Source organism: Triticum aestivum, chromosome 7D, assembly GCF_018294505.1.
Source record: "Triticum aestivum cultivar Chinese Spring chromosome 7D, IWGSC CS RefSeq v2.1, whole genome shotgun sequence".
Classification (NCBI taxonomy): Eukaryota; Viridiplantae; Streptophyta; class Magnoliopsida; order Poales; family Poaceae; genus Triticum; species Triticum aestivum.
Window position 1 is genome coordinate 457232693 of NC_057814.1, and position 10589 is coordinate 457243281.

Here is a 10589-nt window from a genome sequence, read left to right on the forward strand (position 1 = left end):
GTAATGGCGCACTGTTCCCTGGTGCGCCATTAGTAGTTTTGCAAAAAAATAAAAAATAAAAGAATATAGTAGTGGCGCACTGTGAGGCTGGTGCGCCATTACTAGTTAGAACTAGTAATGGCGCACTGTGCCATGGTGCGCCATTAGTATGTTTGGAAAAATAAATAAAAAATGTTACTAATGGTGCACCTTGCGTCTGGTGCGCCATTAGTGTCTTTCACACTAATGGCGCACCAGACTGTGGTGCGCCACTGATATATAGTAGTGGCACACCACATGTCTGGTGTGCCATTAGTGGCCATTCCATCTATAGCCCTTTTCCTAGTAGTGTCGATTCAAAAATCTCACCTACTCTTAACAAGATAGAGGCGGTGGAATGGTTTTTGTAGTCTGCAAAAGTAATCAATTAATGCTCTCGTTCTTCACATAGATTGTGTTTACCAATGCATTATTGCATTGCAGGCATGCATTGATGCATGAACAACAAAGAATTTTTACATGCATTAGTCAATATTCTCTTAATCCTTGCATGCAATAATTTAGTGCACCTTGAAATCTGAACATGTGTGGGCCGTGTATGTTTTTAATGACTTGAGACTACCTAGCCAGGCATGCAATGGTCAGTTCATTGCATGTAATTAAGATGACTTTATGCACTATTCCCCATACCTGCAGGAAGCCCGTTCGTCTCCAAACCTTTTCCTCTCCATGTGTGAAAACCAATCGGCATGCTTGACTCTCCTTCTCCCTCTGACAGTCCCATCACTCCTCCCCGTGTGAAAACAATTTGCATGCATGACTCTCCTCCCCCGCACTCGTCCAATCCATTTTGAGCAGCAATATTTCCACCCTCCCCGCCCCCGTAATTTACTCCAACAAAAATATGCCAACCTAGAAGTTATGTTAATCACGCAACATATCTTACGTGCGTGTGGCATTGCTCGCTATAAATACTGCGCCTCCCACGGCATTCGGAAGAATGCTCACGTTCATAGCCTTCATCTCCTCCCCCTACCTCTCAATGAAGGACCCGTCAACCACCATGGCATCGCCCCTCGTGGAGGGTCACGCGTCGTCGTGCCGTTCCTCCCCGCCACTAGTCAGGGAGGACACGTCGGTGTTCCATTCCTCACTACCACCAGCGGAGGATGACGCGGCGGTGTTCCACTCCTCGCGGCGACGCGTTGAGGTGGACGCGTCGGCGTTCCTAGTCTCGCCACCATGCACATCAAAGGACGCGTCAGCTCCCTGCTATGAGGAGAATGTCGCGCTGCGGACCGAGCCCCCAAGCTTGGAGGAGCTTTGGAAAGAAATGGAGGTCGCATTGTGGGAGGCTTTAACTCCAGCAGAGTGCGCCAAAATAGGGGCGGAGAAGAAGGCCGATGAAGAGAAGCGCGCCATGAGGCATGCTGCCTGGCAGGCCTATGCCGTGTCGGAGAGAGTTAGGCAATTGGCTCTTTGGCAGAAGGCTCATGCGAGGGCCGTGAGGGTGGCAGAGGACGCTCGTGCCAAAGCCCTGAGTGCAGTCGGGCCCAATCGCCTCATCTACGCTTGGCAGTACGTGGACCGGGTGCACGCTTCCAGCAAGGAGGAGTACTTGTTGGCGTCAGATCACCAGACCGGTGAGATCGTGCTCGCTTGCGGGCAAGCTGCGAATCAGCACCTTGTGAGTTGTGAGGCTGAGGAAGAGGCGTTGTGTCGCCGCGCTGGGAAATGGCCGCACACCTGGGCACCCGTGGCATGCCGCAAGCGCTCATGCAAACGTCGTAGCTTTTATTAACAATAATATAGTGTCGTATGGTGATCTCATTAGTATTGGAATGGAAATGATAAATCCCGAACATTCAGGAATTATTAGCATCCTTAATTAAGTATGTGAAAGGAAAATTTTGGAAACCTTTTGTATTCGTACGCATTGTAAGTATACGTGCATATAGCACAAACTTAACTACTAGTAGTATATATCACAGTAGACGTCTCTCTGTATATGCTTGCAGACTGTACTACTACTTGTATGTATACACACGTGCAAATGCACATTTTAACATTACAATGCGGTTTTCGTAAAAGTAGAAAAATAACACTAATCAAGCTTGTGAAACGATTCAATGCAAAACAAATGAAAAAATTCTCGTTTGATTGTTTACTTTAGCTTCCTTCTCTCTGTGATTTTTTCTCTATCGTACTTTGTATGGAGTATCTCACTGTTCGGGAAGGCATGCAAATTCCCAAACTGCTTCGTACACCCTGTAATGAGTTTTGTGCCTAAGAAGTTGTGCCGTGCAACTAGAATTGCAATTTTGACCATAGATTTAACTAAAATAATAATAATGCATGTCACCAAAAATTGTATCATTCGATTCATATTTGAACATAGTTTCCAATAATAGTATTTTTGGTTACATGCATTAACATTTTATTACTTAAATCAAAGGTCAAAACTTGGCGCAAAATGCAAAGGGGACAAATAAACCAGGATGGATGTAGTACTACTACTAGTACTAGGAGTAGTAGCTAGGGATCGAGTGTGCAAGATGAACCGGACAAAGTAAATGCAGAGAGATGAAATGAAAAAAAGACAAGAGGGATGTGATGCTTTCTTGTTCGTTCATTTTACCAGGCCACTTATTACTGGGAGTAGTGGGGTTTTGTGATATGATGGCTTTACTGCTGCGTCACGAGCAGCGTGAGACTCCCATGTAGCGCCGCCCTCTACACTAGTAATAGTACCTCTGTCGTGGTTTATAAGTCCCCCATGTAATTTGATTGAAGATTTAACTGACAAAATGTTAGTGCATGTCAACAAAAACTATATCGTTGGATTCGTATTTGAACATATTTTTCAATGATATAATTTTTGGTGACATGCATGAGCATTTTGTTATTTAAATTTATGGTCGTACTATGTCGGTGCAACAAACCCCAGGTCCGTTGCCTAGACTGTGCACAGGCCCAAGAACAAGATGACGGCTCCAAGAACATATCAAAGCATGAGGGATCAGTTCCTTGAAGGATCAGAGAGCTGGTCGAGAAGACCAAGGCAGGACAGAGAAGCAAGATACCACTACGAGAAGAACCTCCCTTGCTGGGCAGTCGAGCCTGGCGAGGTTGGGGTTACCCCGGAAGCGAGCCTCCAAGATTGCCCGGCAAGGCCTGTCGGGGCCCGCGGAGGCAAAACTAATCCACCACACCACCTCACAGTGACGCACGTCATCGATCAATGCGGTGTCAAGCTCGTAAGTGACTAAGTGGCTGCTCCCTACCACATGGCAACCACTTTCTACAGAAAATACTTCCAAGCGACACCCGTCCTGAGACGTGTGAAGCAAGCAGGTGCAAAGCTGGCTAAACAGCCTGGCAGGGCCTGCCGGGCAAGCCGTGATGTGACACTGAGCAGTGCATTTAATGCACTCTGTCAGCATGCAGACTTAGGTATGATAACACTGTTTGCTATCTAATCAGTGTGTAAAGTCTAATTTGCCATTGTGGTAACTGATAACCCACAAATATAGGGGAGCCTTTTTTGATAAATAAGAGTGTCGAACCCAACGAGGAGCTAAAGGTAGAACAAATATTCCCTCAAGTTCTATTGACCACCGATACAACTCTACGCACGCTTCACGTTTACTTTACCGGAAACAAGTATGAAACTATTTGGCAAGAATAAAACTATGAGTACTTTGCGAGAATAAAACTACGGATAAATTGCAAGATAATAAAAGAGGATAGCTTTTTCCAATAATAAAGTTATTTGTCCCTAGGCAATCGATAACAAGTACCGGTAACCATTCTTGCAATTTTATATGAAGGCATGAGCTAACATACTTTCTCTACTTGGATCATATGAACTTATGATCGGAACTCTAGCAAGCATCCGCAACTACTAAAGAACATTAAGGTCGTGAAACCCAACCATAGCATTAAGTAACAAGTCCTCTTTACTCCCATACGCCATAACCCACCTATCCGCGTTTAAGTTTCTGTCACTCTCGCAACACTGACAATAAGCAAATCATGAGCATATTGTAACACCCTACAGCGAGGGCCCCTCACGATTGCGCGAGACGGAGGGCACTGTAGGACATCACCATAAATAAAAATATACAATCATACCAACCAAGATCACGATTAACCCATAGGACAAAATGGATCTACGGAAACATCATAGGATAACCATAGATCATTGGGAAATAATATATGGAGTTGAGCACCATGTTTAAGTAGAGATTACAGCAGGGAGAAGAGGTGTTACACCACTGCATAGAGGGGGAGAAAGTTGGTGTTGACGGTAGCAAGGCTATTGATGTAGATCGCCGTCACGATCGTTGCCCCGGCGGCACTCCGGCGCCACCGGAAGCGAGGGGGAGAGAGCCCCCTCCTTCTTCTTCTTCCTTGGCCTCCCCCCTAGATGGGAGGAGGGGTTTCCCTCTGGTCCTTGGTTTCCATGGCGCTGGAGGGGCGGGAGCCCCTCTGAGATTTGATCTCCCTCTATGTTCTCTTCTGTTTCGCGTTCCGCATATCTGGCCGAAAACCGTTTCTTATATTCCCGGAGATCCGTAACTCCGATTGCGCTGAGATTTTAACACATTTTTTATGAATATAAGCTTCCTTGCGCTCGAAGTACAGCTCCAACCAACGTACGAGGTGGGTACAACCCACCACCGCGCGCCAGGCTCCTGGCCCATGCGCTGGTGTATCGTGCCCTGTTTGGGCCTCCGTTTGCGGTGATTCCAACTCCCAAAAATAACATATATTCCAAAATAATTCTCCGTAAATTTTCATCGTGTTTGAACTTCGTTTGATATGGATACTCTGCAATACAAAAAAACATGCAAAAAATAGGAACTGGCACTCGGGTCTGGATCAATAGGTTAGTCCAATAAATCATATAAAAAGTTGCCAAAAGTATGTGAAAGTGGCATAATATTGGCATGAAACAATCAAAAATTCTATATATGAAAGAGACGTATCAACATCCCCAAGCTTAATTCCTGCTCGTCCTCGAGCAGGTAAATGATAAAAAAATATAATTTTTGATGTGGAATGCTACCTAGCATAAACTTGATCATATATCTAATCATGGCATGAATATTAAGACATAAGTGATTCAAAGCAATAGTCTATAATTTGACATAAATACATCAATACTCAGGCATCCCAACAAACAATCATGTCTTTCAAAATATCAACGCTAAAGAAAGCTATCCCTACAAAATCATATAGCCTTGTCATGCTCTGTCTTAACACAAAGTATTTATCATGCACAACCCCGATGACAAGCTGAGCAATTGGTTCACACTTTTTAACGCGCTTCAGCTTTTTCAACATTCACGCAATACATGAGCGCGGGCCATGGATATAGCACTACGGGTGGAATAGAGTATAATTATAGGGGTAAATATAGAGAAGACAAAAAAGTAGAAAGTCTCACATCGATGCGGCTAACCAACGAGCTATGGATATGCCCATTAATTGATATCAACGTGAGGAGTAGGGATTGTCATGCAACGAATGCACTAAGAGCTATAAGTGTATGAGAGCTCAATATGGAACTAAGTGGTTGTGCATCTAATCCTATAATGAAAAATTCCCACTAGTATATGAAAGTGACAACATAGGAGACTCTCCATATGAAAAACATGGTGCTACTTTGAAGCACAAGTGTGGTAAAGGATACTAACAATGCCCCTTCTCTCCTTGTTTATTTTTTTCTTTTTCCTTTTTTTCTTTTTCTTTCTTTCTTTTTTTCTTTTTCTTTCTTTTCTTTCTTTTTTTTCCTTTTTATATATTTTTTCCTCTCATTGTTCGGAGTCTCATCCTGACTTTTGGGGGAATCATAGTCTCCATCATCCTTTCCTCACTCGGGCACTGCTCTAAAAATGAATAATGATGATCATCACATTTCTATTTACTTATAACTCAAAAGAAATAAAAATTACAACTCGATACCTATGACAAAATATGACTCTATATGAATGCCTCTGGCAATGTACCAGGATGTGCAATGATCTAGCGTAACTTGTATGAAAAATGATGAACGGTGGCTGAGCCATAACTACTATGTCAGCTATATGATCATACAAAGGAATATGACAATGAATTCTCAAGTCATCAAACGGAAGCGGTGGAAGTTGCATGGCAATATATCTTGGAATGGCCATGGAAAAGCCATAATTGGTAGGTATGGTGGCTGTTTTGAGGAAGATATAATAAGCTTACCTGTGATAGAGCGTATCATATCACGTGGTTTGGATGCACCGGCGAAGTTTGCACCGACTCTCAAGGTGAGAAAGGGCAATGCACGGTACCGTAGAGGCTAGCAAATTGCGAAAAGGTAAGAGTGCATAAAATCCATGGACTCACATTAGTCATAAAGAACTCATATACTTATTGCAGAAGTTTATTAGCCCTCGAAGCAAAGTACTACTACGCATGCCCCTAGGGGGATTGATTGGTAGGAAAATACCATCGCTCGTCCCCGACCGCCACTCATAAGGAAGACAATCAATAGTAAATCATGCTCCAACTGCATAGCATAACAAGAGACTATACATGCATGCTTCGGGAATCACAAACCTTAACGCCAATATTCTTACTAACCACAACCGGTTACTAGTACCTCCCACATATTATCATCTCTATATTGCAAAACTATTGCAAGGAATCAAACATATCATATTCAGTGATCCATAAGTTTTATGTAGGATTTTATGACTAACCATGCAAATGACAAATTCCTTTTGACTCTCTAAATAGATCTAAGTGAAGCTTGAGAGTTTAATTCTTTCTACAAAATACCATGCTCTAACAAATATAAGTGAAGCAAAAGAGCATTCTTCAAACAACGGTTTTCAATGTGAAGAGAAACAAGCAATCCAAACTTCAAATGATACAAGTGAAGCACATGAAGCATTCTATAAAGCCATACTCAAAAGATATAAGTGAAGTGCAATGAGAATTCTATAAATCAACCATGGACTCTCTCATACCAGCATGGTGCATAAAATAAAAATGAAAACTAAAAGCAAAAGGCGCTCCAAGATTTGCACATATCATGTGAACGAAACGAAACCGAAAACATACCGATACTTGTTGAAGAAAGATGGGATGCCTTCCGGGGCATCCCCAAGCTTAGACACTTGAGTCTCCTTGAATATTTACTTGGGGTGCCTTGGGCATCCCCAAGCTTGAGCTCTTGCCTCTCCTCCTTCTCATCATATCGAGACCTCCTCGATCTTTGATCACTTCATCCACACAAAACTCAACAGAAAACTCGGTAAGATCCATTAGTATAGTAAAGCAAATCACTACTCTAACTACTGTTGCAAACCAATTCAAATTTTGTTTTTGCATTGTAGCTACTGTAATAAAACTTTTCCATGGCTTATACCACCGATAAAAATCGATAGTTTCATCAAAACAAGCAAACAATGCATCAAAAACAGAATTTGTCTTAAACAGGACAGTCTGTAGTAATCTGAACATTAACCATACTTATGTTACTCTAAATATTCTTAAAACATTAGTAAAAATAAAAAAATTGTATAGAAAGACAGTGCAAAAAGTTTCAGAACCATTTGACGTTTTAGTAAAAAATGTAAAATCGTGCACTAGAGCCAAAGTTTCTATTTTGCACCGCACAAACTAACAGCCAATGTAAACATCCTACAGGCAAATATTGGCACATTATTTTTATAATACAATGGAATTTTACAAGGGGATAATTATTTTTGTTGAAAAGTTTCTGTAATTAAGATTCGCAAAGTTTCCGTGAGCATGAACAAAGTTCAAGGACGTCCCCCACTTTCACAATGCTCATCTATCTCACTTTCACTTTTCTCTTTGTGAAGTTTTAAGTTCCCCTCTATATTTTTTTGTTTTTAAACTATATAAAAGCACTCAACAAAAATAAATGACTCTCTAAAACTTCCAGGTTGTCTCCCTGGTAATGCTATCTTTAAAGCCATTAAGATAGGCATAAGTGCTCAAGTAATGCCACCCGGATCCCAAGGTATATCAAAGCCAATTTGAATTAACAATGATTTGGCATTTAGTAGTGAGCACAAAGCAACATATATCAAGCAATGAAGAAGTCTAGCTCTCTTCCTATGCATCGGCATGTCACACAAGAACAATTCATGCACATCAAGTAAAGGCCAATACATAGTATAAGAAGTTTCTTGCAGTTTTATCGTGTTGGAAACATAGAGAGGTGGAGATATAGGTCCTCTGTCATAATAATTGCAAGTAGGAGCAGCAAGCACATGCATATTACATTCATCAAAATTATCATGTGCAACGGTAAAAGGCAACCCATCAACATAATCCTTAACAAGAGCAAACTTCTCCGATATAGTGTAGTTTGGAGAATTCAAAAAGATAATAGGACTGTCATGTGTGGGTGCAATAGCAACAATTTCATTCTTAACATAAGGAACTATAGCAAGTTCATCTCCATAAGCATCATTCATATTGGCATCATGGCCACAATCATAGCAAGCATCATCAAAAAGGGATATTTCAAACGAATCAATGGGATCATAGCAACTATCAGGGCATTCATCCTTCGGTAAGAAAGAAGGGAAATTAAACAATGTATGAGTTGAAGAGTTACTCTCATTAGAAGGCGGGCATGGGTGATCAATCCGGACTTCCTTCGCTTGTTCTTCGCTCTCCTCCTCATCTTTTTCATCCAATGAGCTCACAGTTTCATCAATTCCTTCTTCCATAGATTCCTGCAAAATATTAGTCTCTTCTTGCACAGCGGAGACTTTCTCAATAAATGCATCAATATAGGAATTGTATTTATAATTATCATAGCAATATTTAAGGATAGAAAAATTTGCAGGTCTATAAACTGAATCATCAAAATCTTCAAACTTTTCAAACAAAGATTCAATTTCATAAGCACCCTTAAAAGCAACAAGTTCTTCTATTCGTTCCACATCATAGTAATGATATACACCTCTAGCATAAGAAGCTAAGGTTTCATTATCATTAAATTCACATGAAAAGGGGAGATGTGGAGCATTCATCCTGGAGCAACAAGTATAAGCATATCTCTAGCATAAATCCCAAGCATACCATTGCAACATTTCAATTTGATCCCATAAAAGTTTTCCCTTTTGAGTCAAGCGATAATCTCTAAAATATTCATGTTGATCCAACATTACTCCCATTATATAGTTAAATGGGGTTTTCTCAGGATTATCAAAGTAGTGCATAATATCTTTCACATAACAAGCATCGAGGGTTTTAGGAGGTTCCCCATCTCCATGGGTAGCAAGTACAACTATTTTTTTTGGTGTTTCGTGTTCCATATCCATAACTAAAGATAGAGAACAACTAAGAACAGGAAATAAAAACTACTTACTGATAAACCAAACAAGCACACACGAGAATATTCACCCCACGCTATTGCTCCCCGGCAACGGCGCCAGAAAAAGGTCTTGATAACCCACAAGTATAAGGGGTCATTTGTAGCCTTTTTAGAAAAATCAACGAGGAGCTAAAGGTAGAACAAATATTCCCTCAAGTTCTATCGACCACTGATACAACTCTACGCACGCTTGACGTTTACTTCACCAGAAACAAGTATGAAAATATTTGGCAAGAATAAAACTACGAGTACTTTGCTAGAATAAAAAACTATGAATAAATTGCAAGATAATAAAAGAGGATAGCTTTTTCCAATAAGAAAGTTATTTGTCCCTAGGCAATCGATAACAAGTAGCGGTAATCATTCTTGCAATTTCATATGAGGGAGAGGCATGAGCTAACATACTTTCTCTACTTGGATCATATGCACTTATGATTGGAACTCTAGCAAGCATCCACAACTACTAAAGATCATTAAGGTCGTGGAACCCAACCAAAGCATTAAGTAATAAGTCTTCTTTACTCCCATACACCATAACCCACCTATCCGCGTTTAAGTTTCTGTCACTCTCACAACACTTACAATAAGCAAATCATGAACATATTACAACACACTATAGCAAGGGCCCCTCATGTTTGCGCGAGACGGAGGGCATCGTAGGACAGCACCATAAATAAAAAATACAATCATACCAACCAAGATCACGATCAATCCATAGGACAAAATGGATCTACTCAAACATCATAGGATAAACATAGATCATTGGGAAATAATATATGGAGTTGGGCACCATGTTTAAGTAGACATTACATTGGGGAGAAGAGGTGTTACACCGCTGCATAGAGGGGGAGAAAGTTGCTGTTGACGGTAGCAAGGTTGTTGATGTAGATCGCCGTCACGATCGTTGCCCCCGCGGCACTCCGGCGCCACCGGAAGCGAGGGGGAGAGAGCCCCCCTCCTTCTTCTTCTTCCTTGGACTCCCCCCTAGATGGGAGGAGGGATTACCCTATGGTCCTTGGTCTCCATGGCGCTGAAAGGGCGGGAGCCCCTCCGAGATTGGATCTCCCTTTCTGTTCTCTTCTATTTCGCGTTCCCCAGATCTGGCTGAAAACTGTTTCTTATGTTCCCGGAGATCCATAACTCCGATTGTGCTGAGATTTTAACATGATTTTTTTCTGGATATCAGCTTCCTTGCGCCCCAAGTACAGCT